We start from the raw sequence: 17,691 nt of genomic DNA on the forward strand, positions 1-17,691 counted from the left end.
GTGTTGTCTTAAACGCTGTAATGCACTTTCGCGTGAAGTGGAAAATCGATTCCATGAACAATCGATGCCAACTAATTCAGCACCTTCACTCGGGACAGCGCTCTTGTAACGTCGGACGTAAGTTAAAAAGCTTCCTAAGGGACACATCGGGGAAAACACTTGGGAACAACTTTGGTAAGATATATCTTTCGAGGTCTTCTTAGCACGCTAATAGTGAACGTTATTCGCCATGAATGCCAGAGAGAAATGCACATTTCACATGGATTACATAATCAGAGAGTAGCATATTTATTTTGGTTTTAATATTTTCGTTTGAAAGTAGACATTTCAAGCTTTCTGTAATATATAGCCTATTTTTCTCAAATCTGTGAGGCACAAGCTGAGTTTCGCCGCCCTCCAGTGCACATGCAGTGCAAGTGATTGTGCCGGCGTCTCATTACATTTTCTCCTTATTTATTAAATACAGGCAATTGATTAATAAAACATTGATTAAAATTAAGATACAATTTATAAAAAATGAAAATCTTTTAAAAAGAGTTTTCTATGAAACAAAACTTCTGCATCTCTACCTGCAGACTGAGCTCGTGCGTCATCTTCACGCCAGTTATTCAGCCAATAAAGAGTAGGCCTATGTTTTTTCTAAATTGTGTCTAGTACTATATTAATTACAAAGGTTTAATTGGCATCTTTATTTCAAACGACCTGACCGACCGCGACCCGAATATCATTAAAAATATTTTTGGATGACTCATGTGGTGGAAAAATTAATTTAACATTGCTTCTGTATGCCTATATATGCATGTGTTTTCTTAGAATTGCTGTGTGGGTTCAGAGGGATGACACCTGGGTGGGAAACAGATGTCTGAGAATGACCTGAAAGGGTCATTGGGCCATATAGTGGGAGGACAATGCCTGAGGATGACCTGAGGGGGTCACCTAAGTCCTAAATGTGTGAGAAACTGCCCATAGAGAGTGTTCCTTGTTATGTGTGGAAAGTACTAGCTGTTAAGAATTTGTAACCTTGAAGCAGCAAAGGGATATAAGGTTGAGGACTGCCCTCTTCCTGGGTCGGTTTCACTCTGCAGGAACTCAGTGTTGCTGTATGACTGTCTGACCTTCTTTGCAAAGAATAAAAGCTTTCTTTTTAGTTATACCTGAGAGTGAGAGTCTCTTATGCTGACGAGAGTTGATTTAAATTTTGCCACGACAATTTGGTGTCAGAACGTGGGATTCCTTGGATGTGTCTTCTGGACCTGTGAGCGGACGGTGACTGATCATCCTGAACAATAGAAGTTCAGCCCTAAATTAGATTTTAGGGAGAAAGGGACTGACCGCCGAGGCCCAGAGGGGACACCACTGAAATCAGAAAAGAACCGGAGTGGCAACAGAACTCTCGGGTAAGAGACAGTTCATGGTATTCTAAATTTTGGGTTTTTAGAAATAAGGATTGGAATTTAAATAAGAAGAGGGAGGAACCATAGCGGTGGGACCTTCTCTGTGGGAAGCACAATCAAGGGGATTCTGAGGGAATCCGATTGTGAGAATACTGAGGCACAGTTAACACACTTCTAGTGGGGGAATTGAAATGGCTGCAACTGGCGTGATCGTAAATTGAGTTAGAAATTGAGATCAAAGCGATCCAAATATTTTGAAGCGATAAGCTGAGATCGCTGAGAAGCGGTTAACATATTTCTAAGAGGGAAAGTGAGACTGTGCGAGTATTGCCTGTCGACTTGGCCGAGAAAAGTCGGATCTGTTGGAGACGTCTGACAGATTATAGGCGCGCTGAAGAGAATATCCACAGAGAAGGGAACCAGCAAATATGGGAAAGTCTCAGAGCAAGCTCGTTGAATATGATACACCGGTGTTTAGGCAAATGAAAAAAATGTATGGCCAAAAAGGCATGCAAGATATGGGGAAATTAATTAAATACTATGGTTTTACCAAAAGAGGGAACGTTGAGTGTTAATAAATTAAAAGCTGTGAAGGAATCAGTAGAAGAGGGAAGCGAGAGACAGAAGGGTAGTTGTGCGAGACATATGTGTGAGAAATGTGAACGAACTGTGAATTGTTGGATAGCGGAAGCAGATAGTAGAGAAAGGAGAACGATGCAGAAAGAATTAGTAAGTAGAAAGGAGGAAAAGAAAGTTGAAGAATGTGAAGAAAATGTAAATGCCTCACATAGACCTACTAACCGCTCTGATGTTTGTGTTTCTAAACATGTAGCTCCGCCCTATACACACTTTCCCGTGATCGAGCTGAAAACCATGAAAATGGACCCTGACCTCGACTGCTCTCCGCCGAGAAGACCAACAGCACCGTGGCCAGATCCAGAATGGAGACAAGAGACAGAGGAAGAACCAGAAATCATTCCTGAAACCCCCAACGAAGAAATTTAAGAGGAAAAAGTGCACAGAGCACCTCCGACAAAGAAAAGAAAAACCAGACAAACAGTGAAAGAAGAAAATGTGAGTATAACAGCTCCAATGATTGAAGTTTCAGGACCTGACGGGCCTATTATGGTCTTTAGACCGTGGACTGTAATGGACATGAAAGAAGCGATGGCTCACTTGCCGAGCCCTGACGAAGCAGGTGATACATTTTCTACCAAATTAGTCACCTTCTGCCATGAATTCAGCCCTACCGTGCACGAACTGAGAAGGCTGCTGGCAGTGAAACTGGGGGCTACGAACTGGCATGAAGTGAGTGAAGAGCTGCAGAAAGAAGACTGTCGGAGAGGACACTGTGAATGGAAAAGTGGACGGCTATCTGCTGTTTTAGCACACGGTTTGCATGCAGAGGAGATGCAGACGGCGAAGAAGGAAAGAGTAGGACTGTGACGGTGGTTGATTTTGCAAGTTAAGCGAGCGCGGACAGTCCTGTGCTCAAAGTCGCTGGTGCGCGCTTCCTTTGTGCATATCCTTTCATATGAAACTGCGTAATAAACTATGTGCAAGTAGTGTCGTGGTCAGTTAAATAAATATCAAAGAAACAATGCAGTTAAACAAGAAAGTAGCCTAAATAAGAAAGTTAAATACACCCTGTCTAACGGACGCGAGCGACGCAGCGCGACAAAATACTCATTATAATCAGTGATGCTACACTGGATGCAGCACAACACGACATGATAAATCCCCTGTCCGGTCTGTGAGATACTGACACAGAGTTCAAATGTCCTGTATAGACATTAGACAGACTAAACCTGTCGCAACGCGGTTGTTTTGCATCCAGTTTACTTTTCCGCCACCAAGCAAGCTCAGTAACTCCTCATCTCCACGCGCTCTCTTTGAAATAGGAATCGTTGCCATATTTCTTGTTACCATCTTTTATTTATCACTGTCTCGTTTGTATTTGGCCAACCTGACCAGCCAGCGTTTGCGATCACGAGAACTTGTGCAAACGCTGATGGGTGACATGAATGCAGATGATTCCAGATCGGTGATGTGGTATTTGCTTTCCCAACAAGATCCATCGCCCAACACTAAATTAATTTGCTGAATGCATAAACTGTATTTTCCTGCGCTCAAATCTGTCAATCTAAAGGAAACGCTGTGTTTGAGGTAATTTGTTAATAACCATAGACTTAGAATTTGCAACTATTACAGTTATTACACTTATATACAAAACTTTGTAATATGCTTGCTATAGAGTTATACCGCCGGTAGCAACCAACCACCGTGGTGACGCGGTTGTCAGGGCAACTGTCACAGCCCTAGGAAAGAGTTAAAGCCAAGACTGACAGAAAGTAGCAGCTGGCGATAGTGCAAGCCGTGTCAAAGCTGGGGGGCTATTCTGTGCAGCGAAACCAGCAATCGAAAGGGGGAAGATGGAAAAGAGGAGCAGGAAGATATTCGAATGAAACTGAAAGAAAATCTGAAAAATGGGGTTGTTGGATCTGCGAGACTGATGAACATACAACATTCAAGTGTAGCTTTCCTTTGTGTATGGTTGATTCTGTTAATGGACATCCTGATAAATGTGCGATAATGTATAAGAGTGAAGCCTTTATGGAAATGCTTAAATATCCTATGCTAGTAGAGGGGATATTGATTGAGGTTTTAGCTGACATTATATATATATATATGTATATATATATAGCTATACAGCCATGTGATTTGCAATGCCAACCACAATTAACAGGCAAAATTAATGAGTCAATTTTTGCATCAGGGCACGTCATTTGTAAAAGGTTCACAGTGCCTCTGAATTGTAAACCAGAAGGGGAAGAGGTGCTGAGGCATGCTTTTCTCTAAACCCCTGCATGTCCAGTGCCTTTGATGGGGAGAGATTTATTGTGCAAACTATATTTGACACTGATTGCAGACTCTGGGGGTGTCCGAGTGGCAGAGAAAGAGCAGATTTGCTGTCTGCAAGCAGAACCAAAATGGGCATATGAATGGCACATCAGAAATTCTGATTGGGCTGAAATGATGTGTGAACTGGAAAAAAAAATTGAACAAAACCATTTGACAGAGAAATTGTGTTGCCTGACAAATTGCATTGCACGTCACATGTTGTGTGACCAGTATGAAAAAGACTGGTTTGAGGGAGAAAAAGGAGAAACCTTACGTTTTGAGAAAATGTTTTGGACAGAAAATGTGTGTGCAGTTTCAGTTTGCCTGACAGAAAAACAGCTTCAGTTTAACTCAATGGCAGAAGATTCTGTGCCTCGCTCTCCAAGGCCAACAGACAGGGCCCAGATTAGAAGAGTTTGTGAGAAGCTGTGTTTGTGTTACAGACAGAGGAAGATAGGGGAGGGGGTGAAACACAGTGAGAGTCTGGGAGTGTTTATGTCAGAGAGCAAGCATGAAATCGAGGTAGAGAGAGTTGTGGTACCCATTGACAAAAGAGAAAGGGAAAATCATTGAATGACAATTATTTGTGCCTCAGATATACATCCAGAATTAGCAGAAGTGCCATCAGAGTTACGGGCAAAACACAAATACGATGTGGGTTTGATTAAAGGATGTAAACCAGTTGTGGTCACCCCAAAATCTGATTACAGACCATGTCAACGTCAATACCCTCTAAAACTAGAGGCAATTCTTGGTATAAAACCAGTGTTTGAGTCATTATTAAGAGAGGTAAAAAAAAAAAGATAAAGGATGAGGGTCAGTCCACAGAGCGGCGATTTGTGCAAGATTTACAGGCTGTGAATGCTGCTGTCAGACAAAGAGCTCAATCAGGGCCAAATCCATACACAATTTTGTCACAAATACCACAAGATGCAACATTCTTCCCAGTGGTAGATTTGGCAAATGCATTTTTTAGCGTGCCAGTTGATAAAGACAGCCAATTCTGGTTTGCATTTGAATTTGAGGGCAAATGTTACAACGAAGCCCTAAGGAGGAGTTAGGAACCTTTGACCCTGACAGCAGGTACAGCTTTATTACAGTATGTGGATGATCGATGCTTGTGTGCTCGTGATGAACTCACATGTGTGACTGACACTGTGACCCTCCTGAAGCATCTGGCTCAGGAAGCCATAAAGTCAGCCTGACAAAACTGCAGTTTGTAAAACAACAGATTACATTCCTGGGGCATGTAATAACACCACATAGCAAATCACTGTCTGAAAGGGGGGTTAAAGCTACAAGAGAAGTCCCAAAATCACTGACAAAGAAACAAATTCTTAAATTTTTGGGAATGTGTTCCTATTGTAGAACATCTATTCCAAATTATGCAATTTTTGAGCTGCCCCTGAGAGCCCTGAGAGGGAAGGGGTTGAATTTGTGTGACAGGATTGAGTGGACAGAGAAAGCGGAAGAGGCGTTTCTGAACATGAAAGTTCTGTCTGTTGCGCCAACTCTGGGCTTGCCGGCCCCAAATAAACCCTTTGTTCAGATGGTTGATGAGAAAAATGGATTCATGACTTCTGTATTGTTGCAATATCATGGAGATGCATGATTATGCAAATTAAAGAATTGTGGTTTACAAAGGGGCTCAAAATTTATGCAGAAATATTTTGCAAAAGATGTGTCATTTGTAATACACATAATGTGGCAAGAGGCATAAAAATGTCTCAGGTATCCCAGACAGCCCCGATGGATTTTATTGAACTGTTCCCATGTGAAAGGAAGGAAAAATTGTTTGGTATTTGTGGACATGGGTAGAGGTCTTCCGAATGTCCAAACAGGATGCAGCAGCAGAAGTAAAGGCTCTGCCGACTGAAATAGTCCCGAGATGGGGAAATTCCACGAAAAAGCAGTTCAGACAATGAAACAAATTTTGTGTAGGGGCAATAAAAAAACTAATTGGCTAAGTGTTGTGAGAAAACTGGACTCACATGGGTTAAGGTGCATGAGGAATTGGTGTATAAGAGAATGAGAATGAGATATCGATCCAAACTAAACCTGAGCCCCTTTGAAATTCTCTTTGGCAAACCACCATTTGTGGGTATTGAGGGGGTAAACGACAGCTGCCATCTACAGGTGTGTGACCATGACGCGTTGAGTGATTGCAAGGAAATGTCTTCTCTTTTGTCTAATGTTTGTGTTCAGGTGAAAGCTGCTCAGGGGAAGGTTGCTGAAACCCCATGGCATAACCTGAAACCAGGAGATTACGTGATGGTACGAGACCTGAGGAGAAAGAGCTGGAAGGAAAAAAAGGTGGCTGGGACCAATCCAGGTGCTTCTGACCACTCACACAGCTGTGAAAGTAGCAGAGAGAGCAACGTGGATCCATGCCAGCCACTGCAGAAATGTCCCACCTGCATCTGAGGAAGAGGAGCTGAGGGAGTAAAGATCTGGAGACACACACGTCAACAAGGCCAGAATCCAGCCTAAACATCAAGCGTCCTTATCAGCGTGAAGAGCAAGGTTAAGACTGAAAAACAGTATCGAAGTAGTCTGCGCACAAGTGAAATAAATATGGGAATATGAATATGAGCGTCATAGTTGGGTACATCATGTTGTTTTCATATTCCAGACTACAGTGACAACGTTACCAATATCATCACTCATATGAGAATGGCCGTAAAAGAGCCTGAGCGTACACATAATGCTGCTAAATGATTTTTGCTGCTATTATGTCTACCATGTATTTTTTTTGTTCATATCCAGCTCAGTACAGAGACTGGTGAAGTCTAGTGTTTCACTTCAACTGGTTCAAATGACTGTACAATGAAGACATTATCATGGATCTGAGTAGGGAGAAAACTATTGATGAAGGGACAACCAGAAGCAGGCTACAAGGAAATGTGTTAAAATGTATGAGACTTATGACATTTTCTTTTTCTTGAAATAAGTAATATTCAGGCCTATCTGAATCTATACTGTTTTCTTGCTTGAAATAGGGTCTATCCCCATATAAAAAGCCTTAGCATATTTTCTAACTTTTTTCACAAATTTAAGAGAGTGATCATTTATGCTTAAATCAGAGATGAAGAGTATAAACGTGATGAAATGCCTTAAGTTTGCTTTATTTTGAATTATGTTGTATGAATTTTTGATTTTGAATTGTGTCTGTGAGGTGACTGAGGGTCTGACTTATGTCAGGAATGCAGTAACAGTGTTTTACTCATTAAGCCCGGCCCCCAGAGCAAATATAATGCTAAGTGTGTAGTGAAAATATAACCAGTAGTAATTAATTTTTATGTTTTAGTGATCAATGAATGATAAAAAGGACGAAATTGTGGTGGAAAAATTCATTTAACATTGCTTCTGTATACCCATATGTGCATGTGTTTTCTTAGAATTGCTGTGTGTTTCAGAAGGATGACACCTGGGTGGGAAACAGATGTCTGAGAATGACCTGAGAGGGTCATTGGGCCATATAGTGGGAGGACAATGCCTGAGGATGACCTGAGGGGGTCACCTAAGTCCTAAATGTGTGAGAAACCGCTCATAAAAAGTGTGCCTTGTTATGTGTGAAAAGTTACAGCTGTTAAGACTTTGTAACCTTGAAGCAGCAAAGGGATATAAGGTTGAGGACTGCCCTCTTCCTGGGTCAGTTTCACTCTGCAGGAACTCAGTGTTGCTGTATGACTGTCTGACCTTCTTTGCAAAGAATAAAAGCTTTCTTTTTAATTATACCTGAGAGTGAGTCTGTCTCTTATGCTGACGAGAGTTGATTTAAATTTTGCCACGACACTCGTAGTGTCTGACCGCAGGCACCTGCTCATTTTGGATCAACCCGCACTACGGATCACTGCTCGCCATTGCTTAGAATTCACTTGGCCAACCCAAATTCACTTGCCGGCCCCAAATAAACCCTTTGTTCAGATGGTTGACATGGAGAGGCTCTGGTAATCCCAATAAACCCTTTGTTCAGCAGACACATTGAGAGGCTCTGGTAATCCCATGGAGTTTAGACTGGATTCCAGAAGATCAATGCTGACTTGACTCTGCTCCTGAAGATCATTGGTGGCCTGACTCTGCTCATTAGGATCATTGGTGACTTGCACTTGTTCATGAAGATCACTGATGACTTGAATTCTCCCATGAAGAACCCCGGTGACTTGACTCTGTCCTTGAAGAACCCCGGTGACTTGACTCTGTCCTTGAAGATCACCAGTGACTTGATTCTGTCCTTGAAGATTCCAGTGACTAGTCCTGACTCTGGAAGGTCAACGGTGACTAGTCCAGACTCTGGAAGGTCATCGGTGACTAGCCCTGACTCTGGAAGGTCATCGGTGACTAGCCCTGACTCTGGAAGGTCATCGGTGACTAGCCCTGACTCTGGAAGGTCATCGGTGACTAGCCCTGACTCTGGAAGGTCAACGGTGACTAGCCCTGACTCTGGAAGGTCAACGGTGACTAACCCTGACACTGGAGGGTCCATGAGCACCTGACTCGACTCTGGAGGGTCCACGAGCACCTGACTCGACTCTGGAAAGTCAACGGGCACCTGCCTCGACTCTGGAGGGTCAACTGGAACCGGACTCGACTCTGGAGGATCAACTGGAACCTGACTCGACTCTGGAGGGTTCACGGGAACCTGACTCAACTCTGGAGGGTTCACGGGAACCTGACTCAACTCTGGAAGGTCAGTTGTGGCTGTCATCCTGTGCAGAGGCCGTGGCTCTGGACCGGTGGCCATCTTGGGCATTGGCGTTGGGTTAGCGGCCATCTTGCGTCATGACGCTGAGCTGGCGGCCATCTTGTGCTGTGGTGCTGGGCTGGGGACCACCCTGTGCTGTGGCGCTGGGCTGGCGGCCATCTTGGGCCATGACTCTGGACCGGTGGCCATCTTGGGCATTGGCGCTGGGTTATCGGCCATCTTGTGCTGTGGTGCTGGGCTGGCGACCACCTTGTGCTGTGGCGCTGGGCTGGCGGCCATCTTGGGCATTGGCAATGGGTTATCGGCCATCTTGTGCTGTGGCGCTGGGCTGGCATCCATCCTGCCTCGTGGCGCATGGGCAGTGGCGCCACCATGGTGGACGTACACTTTTTCTCCCCTCTCCGTCCGCCATGGTGAGACGGTGGCTCTAATCCGTCCCACACGAGCCCCGGGTCGAAGGGGGGCCATGGTTGAGAGCGATGCTGAGCCTCCTCTGTACCACTCCCTCCTCGGCAACCTCCCCTGGTCCCCCGGAAAACCACCAGGCGGGTTCCCTCAAAACTATTCCTATCCCGCTCGGTGGCTGGGGAGGAAACATGAACAGACATACTGCTGGATCTCAGAGATGACGGAGTCCTTCTGTCACGACCGGGATACAAGGAAACACGGTTAGAGATTATTAAGGGTAATCCAAAGAGTAAACAGTCCATGCAGGGGTCAATACCAAACATCAATCCAACATAAACAGACAAGGACACAAGGTGAGAGCAAGACTTGAGACGGACGTGAATTAAACAATCAAGGACTCCGTGCCACATACTAAGACAGACAGGGTATAAATACAAGGGAGATCACAATGCTAATGGGGAAGAGACTGAGTGCAATGATCAATTACCAGTGACAGCTGAGTGCAATGATTAGACAGAGGTAGTGGGGAATGTGGTACATGAAGTGACAGACAACGTGGGGAAGGAGGACATCTAGTGGTTACCCAGGGACACAAACCCAGACACTGTGATACAGGGTTGGTTACCCCTGCCCTACACCTAAAAATACCCATCAATGGAAACTGCATTTTTTTTATAAAAAAAAAAAACACCCCCTTTTTGTTTTTTTCCATTGCATAAATCACTTTCACACTGTCATACCCATGTCATCATAGAAAATATGTCTACTTATAAAAATACACACACAAATATATATAAAGGTGTGATCAATAATTGTGGCAACATGTTTTGTTATACAAGATGTTTTTTAGTTGGTTTAATATAGTTAAAACGAATTTAAATGATTTGTGCAGCCAGTTTGACTAATTTAAAGCAGTAAATGAACTTATGTTTTTAAGTTAAAGTTGGAAGTTTTGTTCTTCTCAAGTTTATTTAATCAGACTATTAGAGATGAGAATCGATTTGATAATTTATTTGTTTATTATACAATTAAATCAATTTTACATATTTGTTACATATAAATTCAATGTTGTGGGGATATCAGAAAATATGACTGAGTTTATGTTGTGTTATCATGTTTGTGTTCAAAAGAAATTATTAGTGCAAAACATACAGAACAAATCAAACATAAAAAAAATCAGAAAAAGTGGCCTATGAAAACTGTTAAAGTAAACACATTAGCTCTTAATTTCTGCTGCAGATGAAGTTGAGTTTGTGAGATTCAGGAAGGCTGATCCAGCGCTGATCTCCTCCAGACTGAACTGCTCCTTTTCTGTTCTCCAGTTTGCAGTTTTCGGGTCTCGTCCCGTTCCCTGGAGCCCAGTTCTGATAGCACACGACCTCTCCACTCAGCCAGAGCCACATGTTCATGACGCAGTAGTTGTGTAAACCCAACCACACCGCCGCAGTAGACGCTCGTTTAACCACGTTCATCACACAACGCTGAATCTCTTCTGAATGAACCGAGAGCAGATTCACATGATTCTGTCTGCAGTATCTCAGAGCTTCAGACCACGTCAGATTCTCCTTGATCATAATCAGCTTATCTGGAAACCAAACAAATCAGAAGCAGAGACTAGAGAGAGACTGATCAAAAACAACATGCAGAACAAACACTGTGGAGGAATTTGTCATTTCAAACATGTAGAGTGACCTTTAAGAGATTTGGAGGTGATGGATGGGTTGTGTGTGTTCTGTGAGGATCTACGCACCTTCATGACACACAAAAGGAAAAGGGATGGTGTAAGGGATGTCATTCCATTGTCCCTGGGTGTCTGGTTTTATCACTGTACATTTTTCATTACCTCCAACATTATTAGGTTCATTAGATTTCCAGTATCTGAATGAGGAGTCACTCTGATCTGACCACTGCCATGAGTCTCTGAACAGACCGATGAGTTATTATCACTGGTGATCTTCTGAACCTGTTGATTCTCATTCTGGTTTTTCACACTGACCAGATCAATGTGATTCTGTCTACAGTATCTCTGAGCGTCTCTCCAATTCATCATCTGATTGACAAAGACAAGTCTTGTGTTCACTTTAAGAAAATCAAATGAGAAAAAGATTAATGAAGCTGTTAGTTTATTATTCTTTTGTTGCTTTATAGTTTAGGGGTGGAAACATCAGAAACACATCATTCAAAGCCTTGAGCTGCTTTTACAGCTGGTGATATACTGAACATTAACAAGGTTCAAGATATTTTCAGTTACACCATGATCTGTCTAAAAATTTAATTCTGATTGGCTGGAATGTGTGCATTCAAACCTTTAAATTAAACGCACACATACAGTCAGACATTTATTCGCACACAGAGAAACATTTAGAAGTGCAGTGTAGGGTATCAGAGCGAATCATACAATTTAAGATAAGATCAAGGACATGGTTGTAAACATGAGGAGCCGAATTCCACAAAGAGGCCCAAGACAACAGGGTGTTCATGAATCCAATCCTAGAGCCAGTCTGTCTGAAGCAAGCCTAACCAGCCAACTCTTTCATAGAACAGTTTTCAGCATGAACACAAATAACACATTGGTAATCCCAACTAAGGAAGGAGATTGTCAAATTTCTGGGCAAATATCCAAGATGATGGTCAAAGAGATGCACATCATGACCATCACATGTAAATCCATGATAGAAATCAAGAGTTTCATTGGATTGGTTTCCCCCACCCCAGAGAAAAAGGACCAGACTGAAATTTCTTCTAAACCCTTTTGGCCATTATTCCTCAGAACACATTCTCCAGTTTACAGCGTAGCACAGTAAGATGATGTAGATGCACCAAAATTATCCTATATATATATATATATTAATAATATATATATTAGTGGTGGGTCGTTATCGGCGTTAACGTGCTGCGTTATCGGGAGACTCTTATCAGGTGATAAAAAAAAATATCGCCGTTAATCTATTCTCAAAGTTGGGTTGGGAGCTGGGTCTATACTACACAAGCTATGATGACTTTCACCTTGATATCTTATATAACCGACTGGCTGAGGCCAGCCTAAAAAGATCCTCAGGACAGTTGACTGCTGCGCATCGTCACGAAAGCTTTTCACGTGTTTTTAAGCCTTACCGCATGTCGATTTAAACATTAAAGCATCCAAACACAAGACGCGGAAAAGCTGAACAGAGCTGGTTACTTGCGCGCTGAGTTCGGTGTGGAGAGAGAGAGATCGAGAACCGCGTATCACGGACAGCGACACTGAACCGAGCTCTCTTCTGCGAAGTTCTCCTCGAAGTCCCTCCTGCACCTGAACGAACAAATACAAAACCACAGTTTGAACAAACAAAAAGATGTGAAAGAGCCCAATTCAGTACCGCGGTGTTCTGGTGTTCAGGGCTCACGCAGAGAAAGGCATCTCAAAACACTTGAACATCGAATTTGGTTTTTTTTTGCTCTTTTGCTGACAAATACATACAAAATACTTCAAAATATCCACCGTGGAAATTATGCTCGAAAAAACTGTCAGTTACTTCTTAAGTGAAAGTAAACAGTTGAGGAAAAAAATGGGATGTGTATTATATTGGATGGGTTCATCGTCTCTTAAAGTGACCACGCCTAATTTAGCTACTGGCTGCTGTAATGTTAATCCAAGAAAATGAAAATCACTCAATGCTCTTGACTGAATTACTTTGTAGTTTTTAAAAGTCAAACCAAAAATTATTCAGACACCAGATATAATTTTTGATATATATAGCAAAACTGTAATAATGTGAGAAATGTTGAAGGTGTCTGAATAAATGTAGGTTTGATTGTATATTTCATTTTTACGTTGAAGACTATCCAGTGCTATTTTACAGCTTTTTCAGGCACTTTGTGATGCATTTTGGAAACAGGAGATGAGCCCCTTTTTCTAATGCACCACCTAGCTTGATAAACCCATTCTCAAAGACTTACTGTTTGTCAATTTTATTTGGGTAACACATATTCTGAATGCCTTCAGCAGAATTTGAATGAGCCATTTTAATCTTTAATCTATCTCTTTTTTTAATCTATGCCCACCACTAATATATATATATATATATATATATATATATTCAATCTGGCTTTAGGTCAAATCATAAAAACCAATAATTCTGGAGCCTTTTTTGAACCTAATGTTATTGGACTTGAGTGCAGCCTTCTATACTGTTGATCTAAATATTTTAGTTTCTCAGCTGGAAAACCATGTAAGTATTCATGAAATTGCTCTTAAATGGTTTAAGTTGTATATAGCAGATAGAAGTTTTGCAGTTAAACTGTGAGAACATATGTCAACACCAGCTCCACTAAAGTCTGGAGTCCCTCAAGGGTTTGTCCTCATCTCTTTTTGTTCTCACTCTACTTACTCCCTTTAGGAACTATATTTAGCAGGGTGTTTTAATGGGTCTGGAATGAGCTCGTTTTGAACTGCTTAACTGACATCAAGGACTGGATGATGTCCTTTTTTTTTTTCAGTGAAAATAAAACAGATTATATATTTTGGTCCAGTCATTAAACGTACAGTATGGGATTTTTGGCCACCAGGGGTCACTCAATCAAAATAATAACATAAGACGTACTTTGATGACGTCGGGAAAGAGCGTAAGCTCATGGGAGTTGTTGTTCATTGGAACACACGCTCTGTCGCTCCCCACATTCCTCAGCTGCGTGGCGTGTCAGTTTTTAATTCGGCTCCAATGTTAAGAGGTTAGGGCTTGCAGACTGCCTGCGTGAGACGCGCGTATAAAAGCGCGTGCATGCTAGAAATAGAACTGACGCCTATTTTTCATGCCACACGCACGCGTGTTGGAAGCGTTTCCAGGTAAAATATAATAGGAAAATATGTTTATATGTCATTTTGTACACAAATACATATTAATTCATGACATTTTGATGTTTGAAAGTCTATAGGTTGACATAAATTCAGATATAAATGTAATTAAAAAAATAAATAAATTATCGATTTTCAAACATTGCACCTGTCAAACATAGTCTATTTTGCCGTCAAAACTGTTGACGGTGTCCTTTATCAGTAGGCTTTATATTTATGCTCAACATGAAGTATAGATATTGTTGTCATGAAGACAAGAGCCTGGTCCGTCAGCGGTCTCCCACTGTGTCATCTACAGCAGCAGCAGCGTGCCGCGCCGCGTCAGGCACGATTCTGGTGTAAAGACACAGAAAACGCGAGGCAGCCGCCACGCAGCAGAGACGCCACGCAGCCAGTGTGTCACCGGCCTTAGTATTTTGACAATCACGTATTTTCGAACGGAGAGATATATGAATTATCAGACCCCTATCAAATCAATATTCCATCTAACTAGTAGTAATATATGTTAAAAAACACGGTTGCCTTTCGTTAATAATTATAATTAGGCTACGTTTATACTATGATATCGAACAAGATAGTGAACTGCATTTGAAGCTACTTTATCCAGCTAGATATAGAACACATGTAGATTTACATTATACTCTACATGAGAGCTAGTCCGTCTGCGTTTTGCACAAGACATCATCGTTTCACAAAATATACGGATAGATATAACGTTAGTTAGCTGAATGGATGCATACCTGTTTATTAGAATGCAAGCATCTCTCTGTAGTTTCAGCTTGTCACGAAGCTCTCTATATCTTGTAAATGCAACTCCAATATTTACCCGTGTCTCGTTTCTTCTCTTGTCCTAAAACCTTCTCAGGTCATTTATTTCACCCGTACGTTTGCGCTTCACAGAACGTGCAGGCAAAGCATAATCATGATCCATAACTAAGTTATTGATTGAGGTATAAATACGAATATAAACAATATAAAATATAATAGTCTCAATCAAGGCTAGCTACTACTTTTTCTTCTTCGTCTCGTCTTTGCTTCTGTTCACCTTTGTATTTGGCGGTTCCGCAGGAAGTTAGATAAACTAGAGGGGTCAAAGTTTATATGACGCCATAGACGGGCGACAAAACGGAAATAAAGAAACGTGCCGTGTCTTCTAATTAAACTATAATTTTCTCCGGAAAGCCCTGTCGTATCTACAGAAAGTTCAAAATGCGGCTGCAAGATTAATGACAGGCACTCAAAATCATAATCATATTTCTCATATCCTGTCTGTCTCAGAATTTAACATAAACTTGTATTGTTTGTTTTTAAATCTCTGAATGATTTGGCTTCAAAATACTTTTGAGACATTAGTAAATGGCCATTCCTCTGTTAGACCCTTGAGATCAACAGACCATCTTCTTTAAGTGATCTAGATTAAAACAGGGGATTGTGCTTTCTCAGTTGCTGCCACCAAACTTTGGAACTCATTGCCCATTTGTATCAGATCTGCTAAGACTATTTCTAGTTCTAAATCTCTGTTAAAAGGCCTATTCGGACGGGACTAACATCTCTGTGTTTGTTACAGAGGTGGGAGGGTCTATTTTGTACATCTGGGAGTTTGAGAGATGACACGCTCTGTATGCGAGAATTGCGTAGGCTATAGTCATTCAAATTGATTACCATTAGTATAATCAGTTTTACTACAAATACCATGGTAAAGCTAGTAGCAAAACCATGTTAATGTGTGGTTACTTTAGTTGCTCCGGAATTATTACAGAGGTTGTGTGAGAAAAACATTGACGTGGCAGATTCAGACGGGATTAAAATCACCAAGTATGTCTGTGAAACACGATTTTTCTAACGACCCCCTGTAAAACTAGTCCTGTCTGAATAGGGCTACAGGCTCATTATTAACTATGGCTTTTAATTCCATGGCAATCCTGGCAAATAAAGAAATGATCTCAACACTGAAAGGGTGACAAAAATTAATAAAAAATAATATTTTATATATAATATAATACAAATATCAAATGAAATAGTCATACTCTTTAGTATTATTATTAAATTTTGAATATGGTGCATCTAAAAATAAACTCACTGTTGTTGCAGATGAAATGGTAGTTATTACTACATGACAAATCATCCAATTGTCCATTTAACATCCCAGCACACCCATCTCCGCCTCCTGGTTGTCCAGGAGCCCAGTTCAGATCGAACACAGGTTCACCTGAAGACCAATGCCATTCATCACGACCCGTCTTCTGCAGCCCAATCCAGACATACTGAAGACTTCTATCAGTCACACTCTTGTTCAGCTCCTTCATGTCGTTCATGTCATCAGTGGTGGCCAGATCTGTGTATTTCTCTCTGCAGTATTTCTGAGCTTCAGTCCAGTTCTTCTTCTCATTTATAAAGTGATACTGATGCTGAACACATTCAGATACAGAGCAGAGACCTGTGGAAGAGATGCTTTTATTTAATGCTTTTCATAACAGAATCAAACCTAATAAAACTAGAAACCAGAAATAAAACCACAAACACACTCACCAATGAGAAGAAGAATGAAATATAGAGATTGCTCCATTTCTGAGGAAGAAACAAAAACAAATTTTTAAATATTCAGATTCATTTTGGTATAAAACATAAAATCCATCTTAACAGGAGGATAAATTCACCGTATACAACGATGAAGACAATACTATCATGTCAAAAGTCTAAATGTAGTTAAATATTTAAAATATGAGTTGTTCTTACTTCAAAGGTTGTGTATTTCTGTCCTGAGTCTGATCTTTCTGTCTGCAGCTTCAATCTGTGTGATTATTATATCTGCTCTCATCCCTCATTTAGCATCGCAACACGTTTTATGATATTTTCTCTGTGTTGTCTTTGTTGTCTTTGTTGCTGTAATTCTCTGGAAGCATGTTAATTTGAATGTGGCAGAGACTGAGGGTATCTATGTTTTTGAATACACATTGTAATGACACAAGCAAATAAAAGATAGAAGCAAAAGTGACAACACATTCATCTCCTTATTTATAGAAATGATAAGCACAGAACATTGACATTATTTCACTATGTACACAGGTGATGTTGCTTCCTTTTCATTTGATGTCACCTCAGTGTCAACATTATAACAGTAAATTTCATTTACTGGTGTGATAAAACATGCTTGAACCTCTTAGTTCCTGTTTTTGTCCCGCAGATTAACATGCATTTGAGGACCTCCAATGACTATACTGTACATGACTCATGTTCACATTAACTTTTGTCATTTTTATTCTGCAACAGAAGCAACAAGATTGCACAAAAAGACAAATGAATGCACTTACACATGAGTTACAAGACCAGGAAGTTAATTTTAATATAGAAACAATAAATGAATGAAAATGTGAATTCATAGGCAATTAAATATATGCTGTGTCACATCAACAGCTGAGATTAAAATAATGTTTTTAATTATTAGTGTC

At 41.1% G+C, this 17,691-nt stretch overlaps 1 long non-coding RNA gene and 1 pseudogene across 1 annotated transcript; both read right to left on the bottom strand.

Annotated features, from left to right (window-relative positions):
- Positions 1-748: 748 nt before the first annotated feature.
- On the bottom strand, positions 749-1,487 carry LOC132106195 (uncharacterized). The gene is made up of 3 exons (XR_009424066.1): positions 1,358-1,487; positions 924-1,300; positions 749-873 (listed from the first exon to the last, which is right to left on the bottom strand). It is a non-coding gene; the product is annotated as an uncharacterized LOC132106195 (long non-coding RNA).
- Positions 1,488-10,601: 9,114 nt separating this feature from the next.
- LOC132106116 (macrophage mannose receptor 1-like) lies at positions 10,602-16,672 on the bottom strand (annotated as a pseudogene).
- Between the last annotated feature and the right edge of the window lie 1,019 nt (positions 16,673-17,691).

This window comes from Carassius carassius, chromosome 26 (genome assembly GCF_963082965.1).
Source record: "Carassius carassius chromosome 26, fCarCar2.1, whole genome shotgun sequence".
Taxonomy (NCBI): Eukaryota; Metazoa; Chordata; class Actinopteri; order Cypriniformes; family Cyprinidae; genus Carassius; species Carassius carassius.